The 23,514-nt window shown below is 47.7% G+C and overlaps 11 pseudogenes; all 11 read right to left on the bottom strand.

Moving 5' to 3' along the window:
• Positions 1–667: 667 nt before the first annotated feature.
• LOC135599403 (5S ribosomal RNA) lies at positions 668–787 on the bottom strand (annotated as a pseudogene).
• Positions 788–7,963: 7,176 nt separating this feature from the next.
• LOC135599421 (5S ribosomal RNA) lies at positions 7,964–8,084 on the bottom strand (annotated as a pseudogene).
• A 7,640-nt stretch (positions 8,085–15,724) lies between these two features.
• LOC135599435 (5S ribosomal RNA) lies at positions 15,725–15,845 on the bottom strand (annotated as a pseudogene).
• A 1,292-nt stretch (positions 15,846–17,137) lies between these two features.
• LOC135599345 (5S ribosomal RNA) lies at positions 17,138–17,258 on the bottom strand (annotated as a pseudogene).
• A 351-nt stretch (positions 17,259–17,609) lies between these two features.
• On the bottom strand, positions 17,610–17,730 carry LOC135599521 (5S ribosomal RNA; annotated as a pseudogene).
• Positions 17,731–18,080: 350 nt separating this feature from the next.
• On the bottom strand, positions 18,081–18,201 carry LOC135604440 (5S ribosomal RNA; annotated as a pseudogene).
• Positions 18,202–18,551: 350 nt separating this feature from the next.
• Positions 18,552–18,672, bottom strand: LOC135599408 (5S ribosomal RNA; annotated as a pseudogene).
• Positions 18,673–19,018: 346 nt separating this feature from the next.
• On the bottom strand, positions 19,019–19,139 carry LOC135599429 (5S ribosomal RNA; annotated as a pseudogene).
• A 350-nt stretch (positions 19,140–19,489) lies between these two features.
• On the bottom strand, positions 19,490–19,609 carry LOC135599402 (5S ribosomal RNA; annotated as a pseudogene).
• Positions 19,610–19,959: 350 nt separating this feature from the next.
• On the bottom strand, positions 19,960–20,080 carry LOC135599540 (5S ribosomal RNA; annotated as a pseudogene).
• Positions 20,081–21,371: 1,291 nt separating this feature from the next.
• Positions 21,372–21,492, bottom strand: LOC135599433 (5S ribosomal RNA; annotated as a pseudogene).
• Between the last annotated feature and the right edge of the window lie 2,022 nt (positions 21,493–23,514).

Below are 23,514 nucleotides of genomic sequence, written 5' to 3'. Positions count from 1 at the left end.
ATCGGTCACGGCAAGCGCGCGTCGAAACCATCGGCATTTTCTAGAATGATCTCAGAATCGCTATTATGACCCCAATCCAGAAAGCTCTCTTTGAGCCCCACGATACTGACAGCGTAGCGGTCACGACAAATTCCAAGCCCCAAAACAATCGTCTCTGAGGTGTACGCGAGATGTTTCGTATTTCGGGATGCAAAAAGGATTGAAACACGAGGACTTCCCAGGGGTTCACCCATCCTAGTACTACTCTCTCCAAAGTCGGCGCTTAACTTCGGAGTTCTGTTGCGATCCGGTGCTTTAGTGCTGGCATTATCACACCCGTTTCGCGTGCTTCGTCCCTCGCCTATATGCACGTCGCGGTTGGCACATCAACGTACAGAGCCTCTTGCAGGTCACAAAACCGTCGGCACTTTCTCTAACGTTCACGAAATCCCCATTGCAAGCTCTCTCCGAGCCCTAGCCCAACGACTGCGTATCGGTCACGGCAAGCGCGCGTCGAAACCATCGGCACTTTCTAGAACGATCTCGGAATCGCTATTGTGACCCCAATCCGGAAAGCACTCTCCGAGCGCCACGATACTGACGGCGTAGCGGTCACGGCAAATTCCGATCCCCAAAACATTCGTCTCAGAGGTCTACGGGAGTTGTTTCGTATGTCGGGACGAAAAAAGGAGTGAAACACGAGGACTTCCCAGGGGGTCCCCATCCTAGTACTACTCTCTCCAAAGTCGGCGCTTAACTTCGGAGTTCTGTTGGGATCCGGTGCTTTAGTGCTGGCATTATCACACCCGTTTCACGTGCTTCGTCCCTCGCCTATGTGCACGTCGCAGCCGGCGCATCAACGTACGGAGCCTCTTGCCTGTGACAAAACCGTCGACGCTTTCTCGAACGTTCACGAAATCCCTATTGCAAGCTCTCTCCGAGCCCTAGCCCAACGACTGCGTATCGGTCACGGCAAGCGCGCGTCGAAACCATCGGCACTTTCTAGAATGATCTCGGAATCGCTATTGTGACCCCAATCCGGAAAGCTCTCTTCGAGCCCCACGATACTGACAGCGTAGCGGTCACGACAAATTCCGAGCCCCAAAACAATCGTCTCTGAGGTCTACGGGAGATGTTTCATATGTCGGGATGCAAAAAGGAGTGAAACACGAGGACTTCCGATGGGGTCACCCATCCTAGTACTACTCTCTCCAAAGTCGGCGCTTAACTTTGGAGTTCTATTGCGATCCGGTGCTTTAGTGCTGGCATTATCACACCCGTTTCGCGTGCTTCGTCCCTCGCCTTTGTGCACGTCGCGGCCGGCGCATCAACGTACGGAGCCTCTTGCTCGTCACAAAACCGTCGGCGCTTTCTCGAACGTTCAAGAAATCCCTATTGCAAGCTCTTTCCGAGCCCTAGCCCAACGACTACGTATCGTTCATGGCAAGCGCGCGTCGAAACCATCGGCACTTTCTAGAACGATCTCGGAATCGCTATTGTGATGTTAGAACCCTTGCAGATTCTAAACTTGGGGTTGATCTCTTTAGGGGATCGGCCTCCTTGGAACTCTATAGGGGTTCCTCCCTCCAAGTTGCTGCTCAAAGGCTGCAGAAAAGATTCATCTATTGCTTATGAAAAGAGAAGGAATACATGACTATTTATAGGGCTTCTAAACCCTAACTCCTAATAGGACTCCTACTTAAGACTCTTACTTCTAACCAACTTCTAATAGGACTCCTACTCAAGACTCCTATTCCCTTACAACTCCTAATTCTTCTCTAAGAAAAAACCTCCTACATGAATGCCCCTCTCAATTAGGACTCTCCTAGCTAGAGTCCTAATAGAATGTCCCTCTCAATTAGGACTCTCTTAGCTAGAGTCCTAACAGTTTTACATGAATGTCCCTCTCAATTAGGACTCTCCAAGCTAGAGTCCTAACAGACCCGCCCTCTTCAAACCAGCCTTGTCCTCGAGGCTGATGATTCATGAATTCTGGAAATTTGATCTTCATGTTGTCATAGTTCTCCCAAGTGGCATCTTCTATTGGTAGGTTCGCCCACTGTATTAGCACTTCATTAGTGGGTCGTCGTCGTCGAGTCACGATCCGTCGATCAATAATGGCACTTGGCTGGGTCTGGAGTTCTCTTTGGGTAGTCATATTTGGTGGATGGCTTTGGGCTGTCTCCAAGCACCTATTTAAAACTTCTGTCCGGCTGTTGGTTTGTGGGTGATATGTCGTACTCCTTTTCAATTTAGTACCCTGCATATGGAATAACTTTGTCCAAAATCTGCTCTTGAAGATGCAAGTAGAATTTGTCACAAGCATAATGCGTCCCTTATAGCATAATTCTTTTAAGTCCCGATTGTAATGAGCCACAGAGCTTGGTGCTTCCTCCAAAATTTTTTTTTTTTTTTTACTAGTCTCCGAATCTTCCTGCCATTCCATCTTAATATCCTCAAGGAAGTCACTGGTTGGAAGTAAAACGATCGAAAATTCAGCTTGCTCAGGTAGCTGCGAAAGCGCATCTGCAACAACATTCTCTTTCCACATTTTGTAAGTTATTTCATAATCAAATCCAAGAAGTTTTGTTACCCATTTTTGCTGCCTGGGGGAAGATATCTTCTGCTCCAAGAGATATTTTAGGCTTTTATGGTCGGTCTTGATTTGAAAGTATCGCCTGATCAAGTACAATCTCCACCTCGTTGCTGTGCGCACAATGGCGAGCATCTCCTTATCATATGTTGACTTATTTTGATAGGAGGGAGATAATGCCTTGCTAGTGTATGCGAGTGGTCGACCATCTTGCATGAGAATGACTCCAATTCTGACTCCAGATGTGTCGGCCTCAATAATGAAGGGTCGGTTGAAATCTGGTAGTGTTAGCACCGGCGTTGTCGTCATGGCTGCCTTAAGTTTGTCGAAGGCAGCGGAGGCTCTGTCCAACCATTGGAAGACATCTTTTTCTAGTAAGGAAGTAAGTGGTGCACTGATCTTTCCATAGTTTTTCACGAACTTGCGGTAGTAGCCTGTTAAACCCAGAAAGCCATGTAGCAATTTTATGTTTCTCGAGGTCGGCCAGTTTTGCATTGCTCCAATTTTGAAGGGGTCCACTGCCACACCTTCCTCTGATATGATATGCCCAAGATATTCCACCTTTTGTTGCAGAAAGCAAAAATTCATGATTGTTGTGTGTTCAAAAGGTGGTTTTCCGTATGTCTTCTTCGCATGCTCGTATTTGATGATACCCGGATCAAAGGTCCAGCTTTGTAAAGATTTGTGCTCCCTTTCATCTAGCAATTCATCTACTATTGGAATAAAGTATTTGTCCTTGATGATTATGCCATTGAGAGCTCGGTAATCAACACATATTCGCCTTGTTCCGTCCTTCTTGCGTACAAGTAGCACCGGCGAAGAGTAGAGGTTGCAACTTGGCCGAATAACTCCTGTTTCGAGCATCTCTTTTATAATCCTTTCTATTTCATCCTTCTGGAGATGTGGATACTGATATGGCTGAGCATTTGCTGAAGATTTGCCTGGAAGAATCATTATACAATGATCATGCCGACAGGTAAGAGGTAGGTTGCGTGGTTCGTCAAATATATTTGAAAATTCAGCAAGCAAAGGAAGTAGATTTGGATCTTCAAATTCTATTGGCTCTCCCTTAGTTTGCTGCTCAAGTTGTACCAAAAAGCCGCTGCATGCTTTATGCAAAACATTCTCCATTTGTTGTGTGCAAATCGTTGTTATGTCGCCCCCACGTTTCCCGTGCAATGTCACCTGTTTCTCCTTACTGTAAAATTTCATAATTAGTTTCATAAAATTCCAGGAAATATCACCTAATGTCGTCAACCATTTAATTCTGAGCATGGCCTCATGATTGTTAAGAGGGAGAAGGAAGAAATCTGCAATTATCTCTTGGTCCTGCAGCAATAGTTTCTCCTGCAAGCGCCTATGATCACAATTCAAAATTCGTCCGTCGGTGACCTTAACATCAAACCTGCAGCGATTCTCGATAGGTAATGATATCCGAACAGCAAGCTTACTATTTAGGAAGTTAGTAGTACTGCCCGTGTCGATGAGAACAGTGATTGGTTGTTGTTTGAGAAGGCCTCCAATTTTCATCGTTTGCGGGTTTGAGTAGCTAGCTAGTGTATGTACCGTAACTTCGGTCGGTTGTGGCTCTTCTTCTGCATCTTCTTCTTCATGTTCAAAGCTCTCTTTTGGATGTTCAATGACCTCTTCTTCTATTGGTTCAATCATAAGAAGTCCTCCTTTACTACAGCGATGCTCACGGCTCCACGGCTCGTCACAATGCCAACATAACCCCTTCGCATATCGCTCCCGAAGCTCTTCTCCTGTTAACCTCTTTGGTGCAGGGACTTGGTCGATAGTAGGGGGGGCTGAGGGCTTCAATATTACTAGTTGAGGAGTGACCCTAGTCATCCGAGCTTCATGGTTCAATTGCTCCTCTTGATGTCGTGCGAAAGAGATGGCTGCCATAAGCGTGTACGGTTGTCGCGCTTTAACTTCTCCTCGGATCTCCGGCTTCAAGCCCTCAATGAAGGTCCTCAATAGCTGTTTTTGAGACCAATCATGATTTTGATTAGATAACCTTTCAAACCTGGTTTGGTACTCCTGAATGGTGGAGGTTTGTCGGATCTTTGCTAGTTGTTCATCAATATTCTCGTAATCGGTTGGTCTGAAGCGAATCAGCAGTTCTTCTTTGAATTGTCGCCATGAAAGGACTCCATAAGTATGTTCAAACCAGTCAAACCACTGAATAGCATCCCCTTCAAGATGTATAGCTGCAATTTTCACCATAGATACATTCGCGGTTTTGTGGTACCGAAAATATCGCTCCGCGTGCGAAATCCAACCAATCGGGTCTCCTTCTTCCCATCTAGGGAAGTCCACTCTCATGCATGGATAGTTGGGGTTGGTCATAGAGCTTCCCCTCTCTTGGAAGTCATCTCTTCGGGCTTGGTGTGATTGGGCAAAGCTCTCTCCTTGATATGATTTCTTCGGGCTTAGTGGTCGGCCCAATCTGAGTTCGGTAAAGAGTGTCCGAATCTTATCCTCCATTCGCGCCTCCAAGGCTTCGAATTTAGCACTGATTGCCTCCTTAGATGCCATAGTATATGGCCCCAAATCAATGATGTTAAGATCTCTCTTTTGCTGTTGGGTTAAAGGCATGTATAGATTGAGAGAAGTGATTGTCGAAAGTGTTGGTGGATTGGTGGATGTAGGCTACGGTTTAGGCTTGTTTTGTGGCTGTTTTGGGTGCAGTTTGAGGGTGTGGTTTGGTAGAGTTTTAGGGCTGTGGATGAAAGTTTTGGATCTGTGGTAGATGGTAGCAAAGGTTTGACATAAATCCGTGGAAGTTGCAGCAAGTATGTGCTGTCTTGTAAGAGTAGAATTGTCGTCGAAGAAACAACGGTTTCTCGACGTAATTTCCACCAAAAACTTAAGAGAATTGAGGAGGGAATTGATAGCACAATCACAGTTTATATGACAGCAAGGATATCTAATTTAATCAAGAAAATTTCGGCAGTATAACAGCGAAGAAATTGGTGCAAGTTGCAATTGCAGAATTATCGTCGAAAAATTTCAGCGGGTTACGATGAAAATTTGCAGCAACATAAAATCGTTTTTAGAGATGAATTTCTTAATAGATCAATCTTAGATGGAAGCCAAGATGATATATGAAGTCTATAAGAAATTTCATTCAAAAAAGATTGCAAATAGATGGGTTAAGGCAACGATATGCAGCTGAAATTTTCTGCAGCATAGATTTTCAAGTGCAGCAGATTGGACATAAAAGATCAGTAGTTTATATTGAGAATTTTTCGATGAAACCAAAGGGAAATATACTGTTAGGAAGTGTCAAAGATGTCATAAAAATTTCATAGAAATTTGGATAGAAAAAGCACAGTAGCAAGATCAAACAGATGGTGCTATGCGGCTTGAATTCTGCAATTCAAGTGTAGCAGATTGGACATAAAAGATCAGTAGTTTATATTGAGAATTTTTTGATGAAACTAAAGGGAAATCCACTGTTAAGAAGTGTCAAAGATGTCATAAAAATTTCGTAGAAATTTGGATTGAAAAAGCACAGTAGCAAGATCAAACAGATGGTGCTATGCGGCTGGAATTCTGCAATGTATCTTTCGTCGTAGAGATGAAAACTTTGTGACGAAAAGTTTATGCAGCAATATAGGAACGATTTTTTTTTTTTTTTTTTTTTGGATTTTCGAATAAGGATAACTAAATTGCAGCAGCAGTAAGGTAGGAAACCAGAACCTGTTGCAATTCACGGGGAGATCAAAGGATGATCCGTGGTGGTGGAGATGATGGCGGAATTCGGTGACGATCTTTTAAGCAATTGTGGGAATTGCTTTGGATGGTTGTGGAGGGTTGATGGATGGCTGTGAAAGTGCAGCGAGACGCCAAGAACGCTGCTCTGATACCAGGTGTTAGAACCCTTGCAGATTCTAAACTTGGGGTTGATCTCTTTAGGGGATCGGCCTCCTTGGAACTCTATAGGGGTTCCTCCCTCCAAGTTGCTGCTCAAAGGCTGCAGAAAAGATTCATCTATTGCTTATGAAAAGAGAAGGAATACATGACTATTTATAGGGCTTCTAAACCCTAACTCCTAATAGGACTCCTACTTAAGACTCTTACTTCTAACCAACTTCTAATAGGACTCCTACTCAAGACTCCTATTCCCTTACAACTCCTAATTCTTCTCTAAGAAAAAACCTCCTACATGAATGCCCCTCTCAATTAGGACTCTCCTAGCTAGAGTCCTAATAGAATGTCCCTCTCAATTAGGACTCTCTTAGCTAGAGTCCTAACAGTTTTACATGAATGTCCCTCTCAATTAGGACTCTCCAAGCTAGAGTCCTAACATGTGACCCCAATCCGGAAAGTTCTCTCCGAGCCCCACGATACTGACGGCGTAGCGGTCACGACAAATTCCAAGCCCCAAAACAATCGTCTTGGAGGTCTACGAGAGATGTTTCGTATCTCGGGACGCAAAAAGGAGTGACACACGAGGACTTCCCAGGGGGTCACCCATCGTAGTACTACTCTCTCCAAAGTCGGCGCTTAACTTCGGAGTTCTGTTCCGATCCGGTGCTTTAGTGTTGGCATTATCACACCCGTTTCACGTGCTTCGTCCCTTGCCTATGTGCTCGTCGCGGCAGTCGCATCAACGTACGGAGCCTCTTGCCTGTCACAAAACCGTCGGCGCTTTCTCGAACGTTCAAGAAATCCCTATTGCAAGCTCTCTCCGAGCCCTAGCCCAACGACTGCGTATCGGTCACGGCAAGCACGCGTCGAAACCATCGGCACTTTCTAGAACGATATCTGAATCGCTATTGTGACCCCAATCCGGAAAGCTATCTACGAGCCCCAAGATACTGACGGCGTAGCGGTCACGGCAAATTCCGAGCCCCAAAACAATCGTCTCGGAGGTCTACGGGAGATGTTTCGTATCTCGGGACGCAAAAAGGAGTGACACATGAGGACTTCCCTGGGGGTCACCCATCGTAGTACTACTCTCTCCAAAGTCGGCGCTTAACTTCGGAGATCTGTTGCGATTCGATGCTTTAGTGCTAGCATTATCACACCCGTTTCGCGTGCTTCGTCCCTCGCCTATGTGCACGTCGTGGCCGGCACATCAACGTCCGGAGCCTCTTGCCCGTCACAAAACCGTCGGCGCTTTCTCGAACGTTCACGAAATCCCTATTGCAAGCTCTCTCCGAGCCCTAGCCCAACGACTGCATATCGGTCACGGCAAGCGCGCGTCGAAAACATCGGCACTTTCTAGAATGATCTCGGAATCGCTATTGCGACCCCAATCCGGAAAACTCTCTTCGAGCCCCACGATACTGACAGCGTAGCGGTCACGACAAATTCCGAGCCCCAAAACAATCGTCTCTGAGGTATACGGGAGATGTTTCGTATGTCGGGATGCAAAAAGGAGTGAAACACGAGGACTTCCCAAGGGGTCACCCATCCTAGTACTACTCTCTCCAAAGTCGGCGCTTAACATCGGAGTTCTGTTGCGATCCGGTGCTTTAGTGCTGGCATTATCACACCCGTTTCGCATGCTTCGTCCCTCGCCTATGTGCACGTCGGGTCGGCACATCAACGTACGGAGCCTCTTGCAGGTCACAAAACCGTCGGCACTTTCTCTAACGTTCACGAAATCCCCATTGCAAGCTCTCTCCGAGCCCTAGCCCAACGACTGCGTATCGGTCACGGCAAGCGCGCGGCGAAACCATCGGCACTTTCTAGAACGATCTCGGAATCGATATTGTGACCCCAATCCGGAAAGTTCTCTCCGAGCCCCACGATACTGACGGCGTAGCGATCACGGCAAATTCCGAGCCTCAAAACAATCGTCTTGGAGGTCTACGAGAGATGTTTCGTATCTCGGGACGCAAAAAGGAGTGACACACAAGGACTTCCCAGGGGGTCACCCATCGTAGTACTACTCTCTCCAAAGTCGGCGCTTAACTTCGGAGTTCTGTTCCGATCCGGTGCTTTAGTGTTGGCATTATGTTAGGACTCTAGCTTGGAGAGTCCTAATTGAGAGGGACATTCATGTAAAACTGTTAGGACTTTAGCTAGGAGAGTCCTAATTGAGAGGGACATTCTGTTAGGACTCTAGTTAGGAGAGTCCTAATTGAGAGGGACATTCATGTAGGAGGTTTTTTCTTAGCGAAGAATTAGGAGTTGTAAGGGAATAGGAGTCTTGAGTAGGAGTCTTATTAGGAGTTGGTTAGAAGTAAGAGTCTTAAGTAGGAGTCCTATTAGGAGTTAGGGTTTAGAAGCCCTATAAATAGCCATGTATTCCTCCTCTTTTCTCAAGCAATAGATGAATCTTTTCTGCAGCCTTTGAGCAGCAACTTGGAGGGAGGAACCCCTATAGAGTTCCAAGGAGGCCGATCCCCTAAAGAGATCAACCCCAAGTTTAGAATCTGTAAGGGTTCTAACACCTAGTATCAGAGCAGCGTTCTTGGCGTCTCGCTGCCCTTCCACAGCCATCCATCAACCCTCTACAACCATCCAAAGCAATTCCCACAATTGCTTAAAAGATCGTTACCGAATTCCGCCATCATCTCCACCACCACGGATCATCCTTTGATCTACCCGTGAATTGCAACAGGTTCTGGTTTCCTACCTTACTGCTGCTGCAATTTAGTTATCCTTATTCGAAAATCCAAAAAAAAAAAAAAAAATCGTTCCTATATTGCTGCATAAACTTTTCGTCACAAAGTTTTCATCTCTACGACGAAAGATATATTGCAGAATTCCAGCCGCATAGCACCATCTGTTTGATCTTGCTACTGTGCTTTTTCTATCCAAATTTCTACGAAATTTTTATGACATCTTTGACACTTCTTAACAGTGGATTTACCTTTGGTTTCATCAAAAAATTCTCAATATAAACTACTGATCTTTTATGTCCAATCTGCTGCACTTGAATTGCAGAATTCAAGCCGCATAGCACCATCTGTTTGATCTTGCTACTGTGCGTTTTCTATCCAAATTTCTACGAAATTTTTATGACATCTTTGACACTTCCTAACAGTAGATTTCTCTTTGGTTTCATCGAAAAATTCTCAATATAAACTACTGATCTTTTATGTCCAATCTGCTGCACTTGAAAATCTATGCTGCAGAAAATTTCAACTGCATATCGTTGCCTTAACCCATCTATTTGCAATCTTTTTTGAATGAAATTTCTTATAGACTTCATATATCATCTTGGCTTCCATCTAAGATTGATCTATTAAGAAATTCATCTCTAAAAACGATTTTATGTTGCTGCAAATTTTCATCGTAACCCGCTGAAATTTTTCGACGATAATTCTGCAATTGCAACTTGCACCAATTTCTTTGCTATTATACTGCCGAAATTTTCTTGATTAAATTAGATATCCATGCTGTCATATAAACTGCGATTTTGCTATCAATTCCCTCCTCAATTCTCTTAAGTTTTTGGTGGAAATTACGTTGAGAATCCGTTGTTTCTTCGACGATAATTCTACTCTTACAAGACAGCACATACTTGCTGCAACTTCCACGGATTTCTGTCAAACCTTTGCTACCATCTACCACAGATCCAAAACTTTCATCCAGAGTCCTAAAACTCTACCAAACCACACCCTCAAACTGCACCCAAAACAGCCACAAAACAAGCCTAAACCGTAGCCTACATCCACCAATCCACCAACACTTTCGACCATCACTTCTCTCAACCTATACATGCCTTTAACCCAACAGCAAAAGAGAGATCTTAACATCATTGATTTGGGGCCATATACTATGGCATCTAAGGAGGCAATCAATGCTAAATTCGAAGCCTTGGAGGCGCGAATGGAGGATAAGATTCGGACGCTCTTTACCGAACTCAGATTGGGCCGACCACTAAGCCCGAAGAAATCATATCAAGGAGAGAGCTTTGCCCAATCACACCAAGCCCGAAGAGATGACTTCCAAGAGAGGGGAAGCTCTTTGACCAACCCCAACTATCCATGCATGAGAGTGGACTTCCCTAGATGGGAAGAAGGAGACCCGATTGGTTGGATTTCGCACGCGTAGCGATATTTTCGGTACCACAAAATCGCGGATGTATCTATGGTGAAAATTGCAGCTATACATCTTGAAGGGGATGCTATTCAATGGTTTGACTGGTTTGAACATACTTATGGAGTCCTTTCATGGCGACAATTCAAAGAAGAACTGCTGATTCGCTTCAGACCAACCGATTACGAGAATATTGACGAACAACTAGCAAAGATCCGACAAACCTCCACCATTCAGGAGTACCAAACCAGGTTTGAAAGGTTATCTAATCAAAATCATGATTGGTCGCAAAAACAGCTATTTGAGGACCTTCATTGAGGGCTTGAAGCCGGAGATCCGAGGAGAAGTTAAAGCGCGACAACCGTATACGCTTATGGCAGCCATCTCTTTCGCACGACATCAAGAGGAGCAATTGAACCATGAAGCTCGGAGGACTAGGGTCACTCCTCAACCAGTAATATTGAAGCCCTCAGCCTCCCCTACTGTCGACCTAGTCCCTGCACCAAAGAGGTTAACAGGAGAAGAGCTTCGGGAGCGATATGCGAAGGGGTTATGTTGGCATTGTGACGAGCCGTGGAGCCGTGAGCATCGCTGTAGTAAAGGAGGACTTCTTATGATTGAACCGATAGAAGAAGAGGTCATTGAACATCCAAAAGAGAGCTTTGAATATGAAGAAGAAGATGCAGAAGAAGAGCCACAACCGACCGAAGTTACGGTACATACACTAGCTAGCTACTCAAACCCGCAAACGATGAAAATTGGAGGCCTTCTCAAACAACAACCAATCACTTTTCTCATCGACACGGGCAGTACTACTAACTTCCTAAATAGTAAGCTTGCTGTTCGGATATCATTACCTATCGAGAATCGCTGCAAGTTTGATGTTAAGGTCGCCGACGGACGGATTTTGAATTGTGATCATAGGCGCTTGCAGGAGAAACTATTGCTGGAGGACCAAGAGATAATTGTAGATTTCTTCCTTCTCCCTCTTAACAATCATGAGGCCATGCTCAGAATTAAATGGTTGATGACATTAGGTGATATTTCCTGGAATTTTATAAAACTAATTATGAAATTTTACAGTAAGGAGAAACAGGTGACATTGCACGGGAAACGTGGGGGCGACATAACAACGATTTGTACACAACAAATGGAGAATGTTTTGCATAAAGCATACAGCGGCTTTTTGGTACAACTTGAGCAGCAAACTAAGGGAGAGCTAACAGAATTTGAAGATCCAAATCTACTTCCTTTGCTTGCTGAATTTTCAAATATATTTGACGAACCGCGCAACCTACCTCTTACCTGTCGGCATGATCATTGTATAATGATTCTTCCAGGAAAATCTTCAGCAAATGCTCAGCCATATTAGTATCCACATCTCCAGAAGGATGAAATAGAAAGGATTATAAAAGAGATGCTCGAAACAGGAGTTATTCGGCCAAGTTGCAACCTCTACTCTTCGCCGGTGCTACTTGTATGCAAGAAGGACGGAACAAGGCGAATATGTGTTGATTACCGAGCTCTCAATGGCATAATCATCAAGGACAAATACTTTATTCAAATAGTAGGTGAATTGCTAGATGAAAGGGAGCACAAATCTTTACAAAGCTGGACCTTTGATCCGGGTATCATCAAATACGAGCATGCGAAGAAGACATACGGAAAACCACATTTTGAACACACAACAACCACAAATTTTTGCTTTCTTCAACAAAAGGTGGAATATCTTGGGCATATCATATCAGAGGAAGGTGTGGCAGTGGACCCCTTCAAAATTGGAGCAATGCAAAACTGGCTGACCTCGAGAAACATAAAATTGCTACATGGCTTTCTGGGTTTAACAGGCTACTACCGCAAGTTCGTGAAAAACTATGGAAAGATCAGTGCACCACTTACTTCCTTACTAGAAAAAGATGTCTTCCAATGGTTGGACAGAGCCTCCGCTGCCTTCGACAAACTTAAGGTAGCTATGACGACGACGCCGGTGCTAACACTACCAGATTTCAACCGACCCTTCATTATTGAGGTCGACACATCTGGAGTCAGAATTGGAGCCATTCTCATGCAAGATGGTCGACCACTCGCATACACTAGCAAGGCATTATCTCCCTCCGATCAAAATATGTCAACATATGATAAGGAGATGCTCGCCATTGTGCGTGCAGCAACGAGGTGGAGATTGTACTTGATCAGGCGATACTTTCAAATCAAGACCGACCATAAAAGCCTAAAATATCTCTTGGAACAGAAGATATCTTCCCCCGAGCAGCAAAAATGGGTAACAAAACTTCTTGGATTTGATTTTGAAATAACTTACAAAAAGGGGAAAGAGAATGTTCTTGCAGATGCGCTTTCGCAACTACCCGAGCAAGTTGAAGTTTCGACCGTTTCACTTCCGACCAGCGACTTCCTTCAGGATATTAAGATGGAATGGCAAGAAGATTCAGATACTAGTAAGATTATAAAAAAATTGGAGGAAGCACCAAGCCCCATGGCTCATTACAATTGGGACTCAAAAGAATTACACTATAAGGGACGCATTGTGCTTGTGACAAATTCTACTTGCATCTTCAATAGCAGATTTTGGACAAAGTTATTCTATATGCAGGGTACTAAATTGAAAAGGAGTACGACATATCACCCACAAACCAACAGCCAATCGGAAGTTTTAAACAGGTGCTTGGAGACAGCCCAAAGCCACCCACCAAATATGACTACCCAAAGAGAACTCCAGACCCAGCTAAGTGCCATTATTGATCGACGGATCGTGACTCGACGACGACAACCCACTAATGAAGTGCTAATACAGTGGGCGAACCTACCAAAAGAAGATGCCACTTGGGAGAACTATGACGACTTGAAGATCAAATTCCCAGAATTCATGAATCATTAGCCTCGAGGACAAGGCTGATTTGAAGAGGGCGGGTTTGTTAGGACTCTAGCTTGGAGAGTCCTAATTGAGAGGGACATTCATGTAAAACTGTTAGGACTTTAGCTAGGAGAGTCCTAATTGAGAGGGACATTCTGTTAGGACTCTAGTTAGGAGAGTCCTAATTGAGAGGGACATTCATGTAGGAGGTTTTTTCTTAGCGAAGAATTAGGAGTTGTAAGGGAATAGGAGTCTTGAGTAGGAGTCTTATTAGGAGTTGGTTAGAAGTAAGAGTCTTAAGTAGGAGTCCTATTAGGAGTTAGGGTTTAGAAGCCCTATAAATAGCCATGTATTCCTCCTCTTTTCTCAAGCAATAGATGAATCTTTTCTGCAGCCTTTGAGCAGCAACTTGGAGGGAGGAACCCCTATAGAGTTCCAAGGAGGCCGATCCCCTAAAGAGATCAACCCCAAGTTTAGAATCTGTAAGGGTTCTAACACATTATCACACCCGTTTCACGTGCTTCGTCCCTCGCCTATGTGCTCGTCGCGGCAGTCGTATCAACGTACGGAGCCTCTTGCCTGTCACAAAATCGTCGGCGCTTTCTCGAACGTTCAAGAAATCCCTATTGCAAGCTCTCTCCGAGCCCTAGCCCAATGACTGCGTATCGGTCACGGCAAGCACGCGTCGAAACCATCGGCACTTTCTAGAACGATATCTGAATCGCTATTATGACCCCAATCCGGAAAGCTATCTCCGAGCCCCACGATACTGACGGCGTAGCGGTCACGGCAAAATCCGAGCCCCAAAACAATCGTCTCGGAGGTCTACGGGAGATGTTTCGTATCTTGGGACGCAAAAAGGAGTGACACACGAGGACTTCCCAGGGGGTCGCCCATCGTAGTACTACTCTCTCCAAAGTCGGCGCTTAACTTTGGAGTTCTGTTGCGATCCGGTGCTTTAGTGCTGGCATTATCACACCCATTTCGCGTGCTTCGTCCCTCGCCTTTGTGCACGTCGCGGCCGGCGCATCAACGTACGGAGCCTCTTGCTCGTCACAAAACCGTCGGCGCTTTCTCGAACGTTCAAGAAATCCCTATTGCAAGCTCTTTCCGAGCCCTAGCCCAACGACTACGTATCGTTCATGGCAAGCGCGCGTCGAAACCATCGGCACTTTCTAGAACGATCTCGGAATCGCTATTGTGACCCCAATCTGGAAAGTTCTCTCCGAGCCCCACGATACTGACGGCGTAGCGGTCACGACAAATTCCGAGCCCCAAAACAATCGTCTTGGAGGTCTACGAGAGATATTTCGTATCTCGGGACGCAAAAAGGAGTGACACACGAGGACTTCCCAGGGGGTCACCCATCGTAGTACTACTCTCTCCAAAGTCGGCGCTTAACTTCGGAGTTCTGTTCCGATCCGGTGCTTTAGTGTTGGCATTATCACACCCGTTTCACGTGCTTCGTCCCTTGCCTATGTGCTCGTCGCGGCAGTCGCATCAACGTACGGAGCCTCTTGCCTGTCACAAAACCGTCGGCGCTTTCTCGAACGTTCAAGAAATCCCTATTGCAAGCTCTCTCCGAGCCCTAGCCCAATGACTGCGTATCGGTCACGGCAAGCACGCGTCGAAACCATCGGCACTTTCTAGAACGATATCTGAATCGCTATTGTGACCCCAATCCGGAAAGCTATCTACGAGCCCCACGATACTGACGGCGTAGCGGTCACGGCAAATTCCGAGCCCCAAAACAATCGTCTCGGAGGTCTACGGGAGATGTTTCGTATCTCGGGACGCAAAAAGGAGTGACACATGAGGACTTCCCAGGGGGTCACCCATCGTAGTACTACTCTCTCCAAAGTCGGCGCTTAACTTCGGAGATCTGTTGCGATTCGGTGCTTTAGTGCTAGCATTATCACACCCGTTTCGCGTGCTTCGTCCCTCGCCTATGTGCACGTCGTGGCCGGCACATCAACGTCCGGAGCCTCTTGCCCGTTACAAAACCGTCGGCGCTTTCTCGAACGGTCACGAAATCCCTATTGCAAGCTCTCTCCGAGCCCTAGCCCAACGACTGCATATCGGTCACGGCAAGCGCGCGTCGAAAACATCGGCACTTTCTAGAATGATCTCGGAATCGCTATTGCGACCCCAATCCGGAAAACTCTCTTCGAGCCCCACGATACTGACAGCGTAGCGGTCACGACAAATTCCGAGCCCCAAAACAATCGTCTCTGAGGTCTACGGGAGATGTTTCGTATGTTGGGATGCAAAAAGGAGTGAAACACGAGGACTTCCCAAGGGGTCACCCATCCTAGTACTACTCTCTCCAAAGTCGGCGCTTAACATCGGAGTTCAGTTGCGATCCGGTGCTTTAGTGCTGGCATTATCACACCCGTTTCGCGTGCTTCGTCCCTCGCCTATGTGCACGTCGCGGTCAGCACATCAACGTACGGAGCCTCTTGCAGGTCACAAAACCGTCGGCACTTTCTCTAACGTTCACGAAATCCCCATTGCAAGCTCTCTCCGAGCCCTAGCCCAACGACTGTGTATCGGTCACGGCAAGCGCGCGGCGAAACCATCGGCACTTTCTAGAACGATCTCGGAATCGATATTGTGACCCCAATCCGGAAAGTTCTCTCCGAGCCCCACGATACTGACGGCGTAGCGGTCACGGCAAATTCCGAGCCCCAAAACAATCGTCTTGGAGGTCTACGAGAGATGTTTCGTATCTCGGGACGCAAAAAGGAGTGACACACGAGGACTTCCCAGGGGGTCACCCATCGTAGTACTACTCTCTCCAAAGTCGGCGCTTAACTTCGGAGTTCTGTTCCGATCCGGTGCTTTAGTGTTGGCATTATCACACCCGTTTCACGTACTTCGTCCCTCGCCTATGTGCTCGTCGCGGCAGTCGCATCAACGTACGGAGCCTCTTGCCTGTCACAAAATCGTCGGCGCTTTCTCGAACGTTCAAGAAATCCCTATTGCAAGCTCTCTCCGAGCCCTAGCCCAATGACTGCGTATCGGTCACGGCAAGCACGCGTCGAAACCATCGGCACTTTCTAGAACGATATCTGAATCGCTATTGTGACCCCAATCCGGAAAGCTATCTCCGAGCCCCACGATACTGACGGCGTAGCGGTCACGGCAAATTCCGAGCCCCAAAACAATCGTCTCGGAGGTCTACGGGAGATGTTTCGTATCTCGGGACGCAAAAAGGAGTGACACACGAGGACTTCCCAGGGGGTCGCCTATCGTAGTACTACTCTCTCCAAAGTCGGCGCTTAACTTCGGAGTTCTGTTGCGATCCGGTGCTTTAGTGCTAGCATTATCACACCCGTTTCGCGAGCTTCGTCCCTCGCCTATGTGCACGTCGTGGCCGGCACATCAACGTCCGGAGCCTCTTGCCCGTCACAAAACCGTCGGCGCTTTCTCGAACGTTCACGAAATCCCTATTGCAAGCTCTCTCCGAGCCCTAGCCCAACGACTGCATATCGGTCATGGCAAGCGCGCGTCGAAACCATCGGCACTTTCTAGAATGATCTCGGAATCGCTATTGTGACCCCAATCCGGAAAGCTCTCTTTGAGCCCCACGATACTGACAGCGTAGCGGTCACGACAAATTCCGAGCCCCAAAACAATCGTCTCTGAGGTCTACGCGAGATGTTTCGTATTTCGGGATGCAAAAAGGATTGAAACACGAGGACTTCCCAGGGGGTCACCCATCCTAGTACTACTCTCTCCAAAGTCGGCGCTTAACTTCGGAGTTCTGTTGCGATCCGGTGCTTTAGTGCTGGCATTATCACACCCGTTTCACGTACTTCGTCCCTCGCCTATGTTGCACGTCGCGGCCGGCGCATCAACGTACAGAGCCTCTTGCCCATCACAAAACCGTCGGCGCTTTCTCGAACGTTCACGAAATACCTATTGCAAGCTCTCTCCGAGCCCTAGCCCAACGACTGCGTATCGGTCACGGCAAGCGCGCGTCGAAACCATCGGCACTTTCTAGAACGATCTCGGAATCGTTATTGTGACCCCAATCCGGAAAGCTCTCTCCGAGCCCCACAATACTGACTGCGTAGCGCTCACGGCAAATTCCGAGCCCCAAAACAATCGTCTCGGATGTCTACGGGAGATGTTTCGTACCTCGGGACGCAAAAAGGAGTGAAACACGAGGACTTCCCAGGGGGTCACCCATCCTAGTACTACTCTCTCCAAAGTCGGTGCTTAACTTCGGAGTTTTGTTGGGATCCGGTGCTTTAGTGCTGTCATTATCACACCCGTTTCGCGTGCTTCGTCCCACGCCTATGTGCACGTCGCGGCCGGCACATCAACGTACGGAGCCCCTTGCCCGTCACAAAACCGTCGGCGCTTTCTGGAACGTTCACGAAATCCCTATTGCAAGCTCTCTCCGAGCCCTAGCCCAACGACTGCGTATCGGTCACGGCAAGCGCGCGTCGAAACCATCGGCACTTTCTAGAACGATCTCGGAATCGCTATTGTGACCCCAATCCGGAAAGCACTCTCCGAGCCCCACGATACTAACGGCGTAGCGGTCACGGCAAATTCGGATCCCCAAAACATTCGTCTCGGAGGTCTACGGGAGATGTTTCGTATGTCGGGACGAAAAAAGGAGTGAAACACGAGGACTTCCCAGGGGGTCCCCCATCCTAGTACTACTCTCTCCAAAGTCGGCGCTTAACTTCGGAGTTCTGTTGGGATCCGGTGCTTTAGTGCTGGCATTATCACACCCGTTTCGCGTGCTTCGTCCCTCGCCTATGTGCACGTCGCAGCCGGCGCATCAATGTACGGAGCCTCTTGCCCGTCACAAAACCGTCGACGCTTTCTCGAACGTTCACGAAATCCCTATTGCAAGCTCTCTCCGAGCCCTAGCCCAACGACTGCGTATCGGTCACGGCAAGCGCGCGTCGAAACTATCGGCACTTTCTAGAATGATCTCGGAATCGCTATTGTGACCCCAATCCGGAAAGCTCTCTTCGAGCCCCACGATACTGACAGCGTAGCGGTCACGACAAATTCCGAGCCCCTAAACAATCGTCTCTGAGGTCTACGGGAGATATTTCATATGTCGGGATGCAAAAAGGAGTGAAACACGAGGACTTCCCAAGGGGTCACCCATCCTAGTACTACTCTCTCCAAAGTCGGCGCTTAACTTTGGAGTTCTGTTGCGATCCGGTGCTTTAGTGCTGGCATTATCACACCCGTTTCGCGTGCTTCGTCCCTCGCCTTTGTGCACGTCGCGGCCGGCGCATCAACGTACGGAGCCTCTTGCCCGTCACAAAACCGTCGGCGTTTTCTCGAACGTTCACGAAATACCTATTGCAAGCTCTCTCCGAGCCTTAGCCCAATGACTGCGGGTCACGGCAAGCGCGCGTCGAAACCATCGGCACTTTCTAGAACGATCTCGGAATCGTTATTGTGACCCCAATCCGGAAAGCTCTCTCCGAGCCCCACGATACTGACTGCGTAGCGCTCACGGCAAATTCCGAGCCCCAAAACAATCGTCTCGGAGGTCTACGGGAGATGTTTCGTATGTCGGGACGCAAAAAGGAGTGAAACACGAGGACTTCCCAGGGGGTCACCCATCCTAATACTACTCTCTCCAATGTCGGCGCTTAACTTCGGAGTTCTGTTGGGATCCGATGCTTTAGTGCTGGCATTATCACACCCGTTTCACGTGCTTCGTCCCTCGCCTATGTGAAGGTCGCGGCCGGCGCATCAACGTACGGAGCCTCTTGCCCGTCACAAAACCGTCGGCGCTTTCTCGAACGTTCAAGAAATCTCTATTGCAAGCTCTCTCCGAGCCCTAGCCCAACGACTGCGTATCGGTCACGGCAAGCGCGCGTCGAAACCATCGGCACTTTCTAGAACGATCTCGGAATCGCTATTGTGACCCCAATCCGGAAAGCACTCTCCGAGCCCCACGATACTGACGGCGTAGCGGTCACGGCAAATTCCGATCCCCAAAACATTCGTCTCGGAGGTCTACGGGAGTTGTTTCGTATGTCGGGACGAAAAAAGGAGTGAAACACGAGGACTTCCCAGGGGGTCCCCATCCTAGTACTACTCTCTCCAAAGTCGGCGCTTAACTTCGGAGTTCTGTTGGGATCCGGTGCTTTAGTGCTGGCATTATCACACCCGTTTCGCGTGCTTCGTCCCTCACCTATGTGCACGTCGCAGCCGGCGCATCAACGTACGGAGCCTCTTGCCTGTCACAAAACCGTCGACGCTTTCTCGAACGTTCACGAAATCCCTATTGCAAGCTCTCTCCGAGCCCTAGCCCAACGACTGCGTATCGGTCACGGCAAGCGCGCGTCGAAACTATCGGCACTTTCTAGAATGATCTCGGAATCGCTATTGTGACCCCAATCCGGAAAGCTCTCTTCGAGCCCCACGATACTGACAGCGTAGCGGTCACGACAAATTCCGAGCCCCAAAACAATCGTCTCTGAGGTCTACGGGAGATGTTTCATATGTCGGGATGCAAAAAGGAGTGAAACACGAGGACTTCCGAAGGGGTCACCCATCCTAGTACTACTCTCTCCAAAGTCGGCGCTTAACTTTGGAGTTCTGTTGCGATCCGGTGCTTTAGTGCTGGCATTATCACACCCGTTTCGCGTGCTTCGTCCCTCGCCTTTGTGCACGTCGCGGCCGGCGCATCAACGTACGGAGCCTCTTGCTCGTCACAAAACCGTCGGCGCTTTCTCGAACGTTCAAGAAATCCCTATTGCAAGCTCTTTCCGAGCCCTACCCAACGACTACGTATCGTTCATGGCAAGCGCGCGTCGAAACCATCGGCACTTTCTAGAACGATCTCGGAATCGCTATTGTGACCCCAATCCGGAAAGTTCTCTCCGAGCCCCACGATACTGACGGCGTAGCGGTCACGACAAATTCCGAGCCCCAAAACAATCGTCTTGGAGGTCTACGAGAGATGTTTCGTATCTCGGGACGCAAAAAGGAGTGACACACGAGGACTTCCCAGGGGGTCACCCATCGTAGTACTACTCTCTCCAAAGTCGGCGCTTAACTTCGGAGTTCTGTTCCGATCCGGTGCTTTAGTGTTGGCATTATCACACCCGTTTCACGTGCTTCGTCCCTTGCCTATGTGCTCGTCGCGGCAGTCGCATCAACGTACGGAGCCTCTTGCCTGTCACAAAACCGTCGGCGCTTTCTCAAACGTTCAAGAAATCCCTATTGCAAGCTCTCTCCGAGCCCTAGCCCAACGACTGCGTATCGGTCACGGCAAGCACGCGTCGAAACCATCGGCACTTTCTAGAACGATATCTGAATCGCTATTGTGACCCCAATCCGGAAAGCTATCTACGAGCCCCACGATACTGACGGCGTAGCGGTCACGGCAAATTCCGAGCCCCAAAACAATCGTCTCGGAGGTCTACGGGAGATGTTTCGTATCTCGGGACGCAAAAAGGAGTGACACATGAGGACTTCCCAGGGGGTCACCCATCGTAGTACTACTCTCTCCAAAGTCGGCGCTTAACTTCGGAGATCTGTTGCGATTCGGTGCTTTAGTGCTAGCATTATCACACCCGTTTCGCGTGCTTCGTCCCTCGCTTATGTGCACGTCGCGGTCGGCACATCAACGTACGGAGCCTCTTGCAGGTCACAAAACCGTCGGCGCTTTCTCGAACGGTCACGAAATCCCTATTGCAAGCTCTCTCCGAGCCCTAGCCCAACGACTGCATATCGGTCACGGCAAGCGCGCGTCGAAAACATCGGCACTTTCTAGAATGATCTCGGAATCGCTATTGCGACCCCAATCCGGAAAACTCTCTTCGAGCCCCACGATACTGACAGCGTAGCGGTCACGACAAATTCCGAGCCCCAAAACAATCGTCTCTGAGGTCTACGGGAGATGTTTCGTATGTCGGGATGCAAAAAGGAGTGAAACACGAGGACTTCCCAAGGGGTCACCCATCCTAGTACTACTCTCTCCAAAGTCGGCGCTTAACATCGGAGTTCAGTTGCGATCCGGTGCTTTAGTGCTGGCATTATCACACCCGTTTCGCGTGCTTCGTCCCTCGCCTATGTGCACGTCGCGGTCGGCACATCAACGTACGGAGCCTCTTGCAGGTCACAAAACCGTCGGCACTTTCTCTAACGTTCACGAAATCCCCATTGCAAGCTCTCTCCGAGCCCTAGCCCAACGACTGCGTATCGGTCACGGCAAGCGCGCGGCGAAACCATCGGCACTTTCTAGAACGATCTCGGAATCGATATTGTGACCCCAATCCGGAAAGTTCTCTCCGAGCCCCACGATACTGACGGCGTAGCGGTCACGGCAAATTCCGAGCCCCAAAACAATCGTCTTGGAGGTCTACGAGAGATGTTTCGTATCTCGGGACGCAAAAAGGAGTGTGATAGAACCCTTGCAGATTCTAAACTTGGGGTTGATCTCTTTAGGGGATCGGCCTCCTTGGAACTCTATAGGGGTTCCTCCCTCCAAGTTGCTGCTCAAAGGCTGCAGAAAAGATTCATCTATTGCTTGAGAAAAGAGGAGGAATACATGGCTATTTATAGGGCTTCTAAACCCTAACTCCTAATAGGACTCCTACTTAAGACTCTTACTTCTAACCAACTCCTAATAGGACTCCTACTCAAGACTCCTATTCCCTTACAACTCCTAATTCTTCTATAAGAAAAAACCTCCTACATGAATGCCCCTCTCAATTAGGACTCTCCTAGCTAGAGTCCTAACAGAATGTCCCTCTCAATTAGGACTCTCCTAGCTAGAGTCCTAATAGTTTTACATGAATGTCCCTCTCAATTAGGACTCTCCAAGCTAGAGTCCTAACAGACCCTCCCTCTTCAAATCAGCCTTGTCCTCGAGGCTGATGATTCGTGAATTCTGGGAATTTGATATTCAAGTCATCATAGTTCTCCCAAGTGGCATCTTCTATTGGTAGGTTCGCCCACTGTATTAGCACTTCATTAGTGGGTCGTCGTCGTCGAGTCATGATCCGTCGATCAACAATGGCACTTGGCAGGGTCTGGAGTTCTCTTTGGGTAGTCATATTTGGTGGGTGGCTTTGGGCTGTCTTCAAGCACCTATTTAAAACTTCCGTCTGGCCATCGGTTTTTGGGTGATATGCCATACTCCTTTTCAATTTAGTACCTTGCATATGGAATAACTTTGTCCAAAATCTGCTCGTGAAGATGCAAGTAGAATTTATCGTAAGCACAATACGTCCCTTATAGTGTAATTCTTTTGAGTCCCAATTGTAATGAGCCATGGGGCTTGGTGCTTCCTCCAATTTTTTTATAATTTTACTAGTCTCTGAATCTTCCTGCCATTCCATCTTAATATCCTTAAGAAAGTCGCTGGTTGGAAGTAAAACGATCGAAAATTCAGCTTGCTCAGGTAGCTGCGAAAGCGCATCTGCAACAACATTCTCTTTCCACATTTTATAAGTTATTTCATAATCAAATCCAAGAAGTTTTGTTACCCATTTTTGCTGCTTGGGGGAAGATATCTTCTGCTCCAAGAGATATTTTAGGCTTTTATGGTCGGTCTTGATTTGAAAGTATCGCCTGATCAAGTACAATCTCCACCTCGTTGCTGCGCGCACAATGGCGAGCATTTCCTTATCATATGTTGACTTATTTTGATAGGAGGGAGATAATGCCTTGCTAGTGTATGCGAGTGGTCGACCATCTTGCATGAGAATGACTCCAATTCTGACTCCAGATGTGTCGGCCTCAATAATGAAGGGTCGGTTGAAATCTGGTAGTGTTAGCACCGGCGTCGTCGTCATGGCTGCCTTATGTTTGTCAAAGGCAGCGGAGGCTCTGTCCAACCATTGGAAGATATCTTTTTCTAGTAAGGAAGTAAGTGATGCACTGATCTTTCCATAGTTTTTCACGAACTTGCGGTAGTAGCCTTTTAAACCCAGAAAGCCATGTAGCAATTTTATGTTTCTCGAGGTCGGCCAGTTTTGCATTGCTCCAATTTTGAAGGGGTCCACTGCCACACCTTCCTCTGATATTATATGCCCAAGATATTCCACCTTTTGTTGAAGAAAGC

This window comes from Musa acuminata, chromosome BXJ2-1, assembly GCF_036884655.1.
Source record: "Musa acuminata AAA Group cultivar baxijiao chromosome BXJ2-1, Cavendish_Baxijiao_AAA, whole genome shotgun sequence".
In the NCBI taxonomy this organism is placed as follows: Eukaryota; Viridiplantae; Streptophyta; class Magnoliopsida; order Zingiberales; family Musaceae; genus Musa; species Musa acuminata.
The sequence above is the reverse complement of the archived record's forward strand: the minus strand, read 5'-3'. Positions and strand labels throughout refer to the sequence as shown.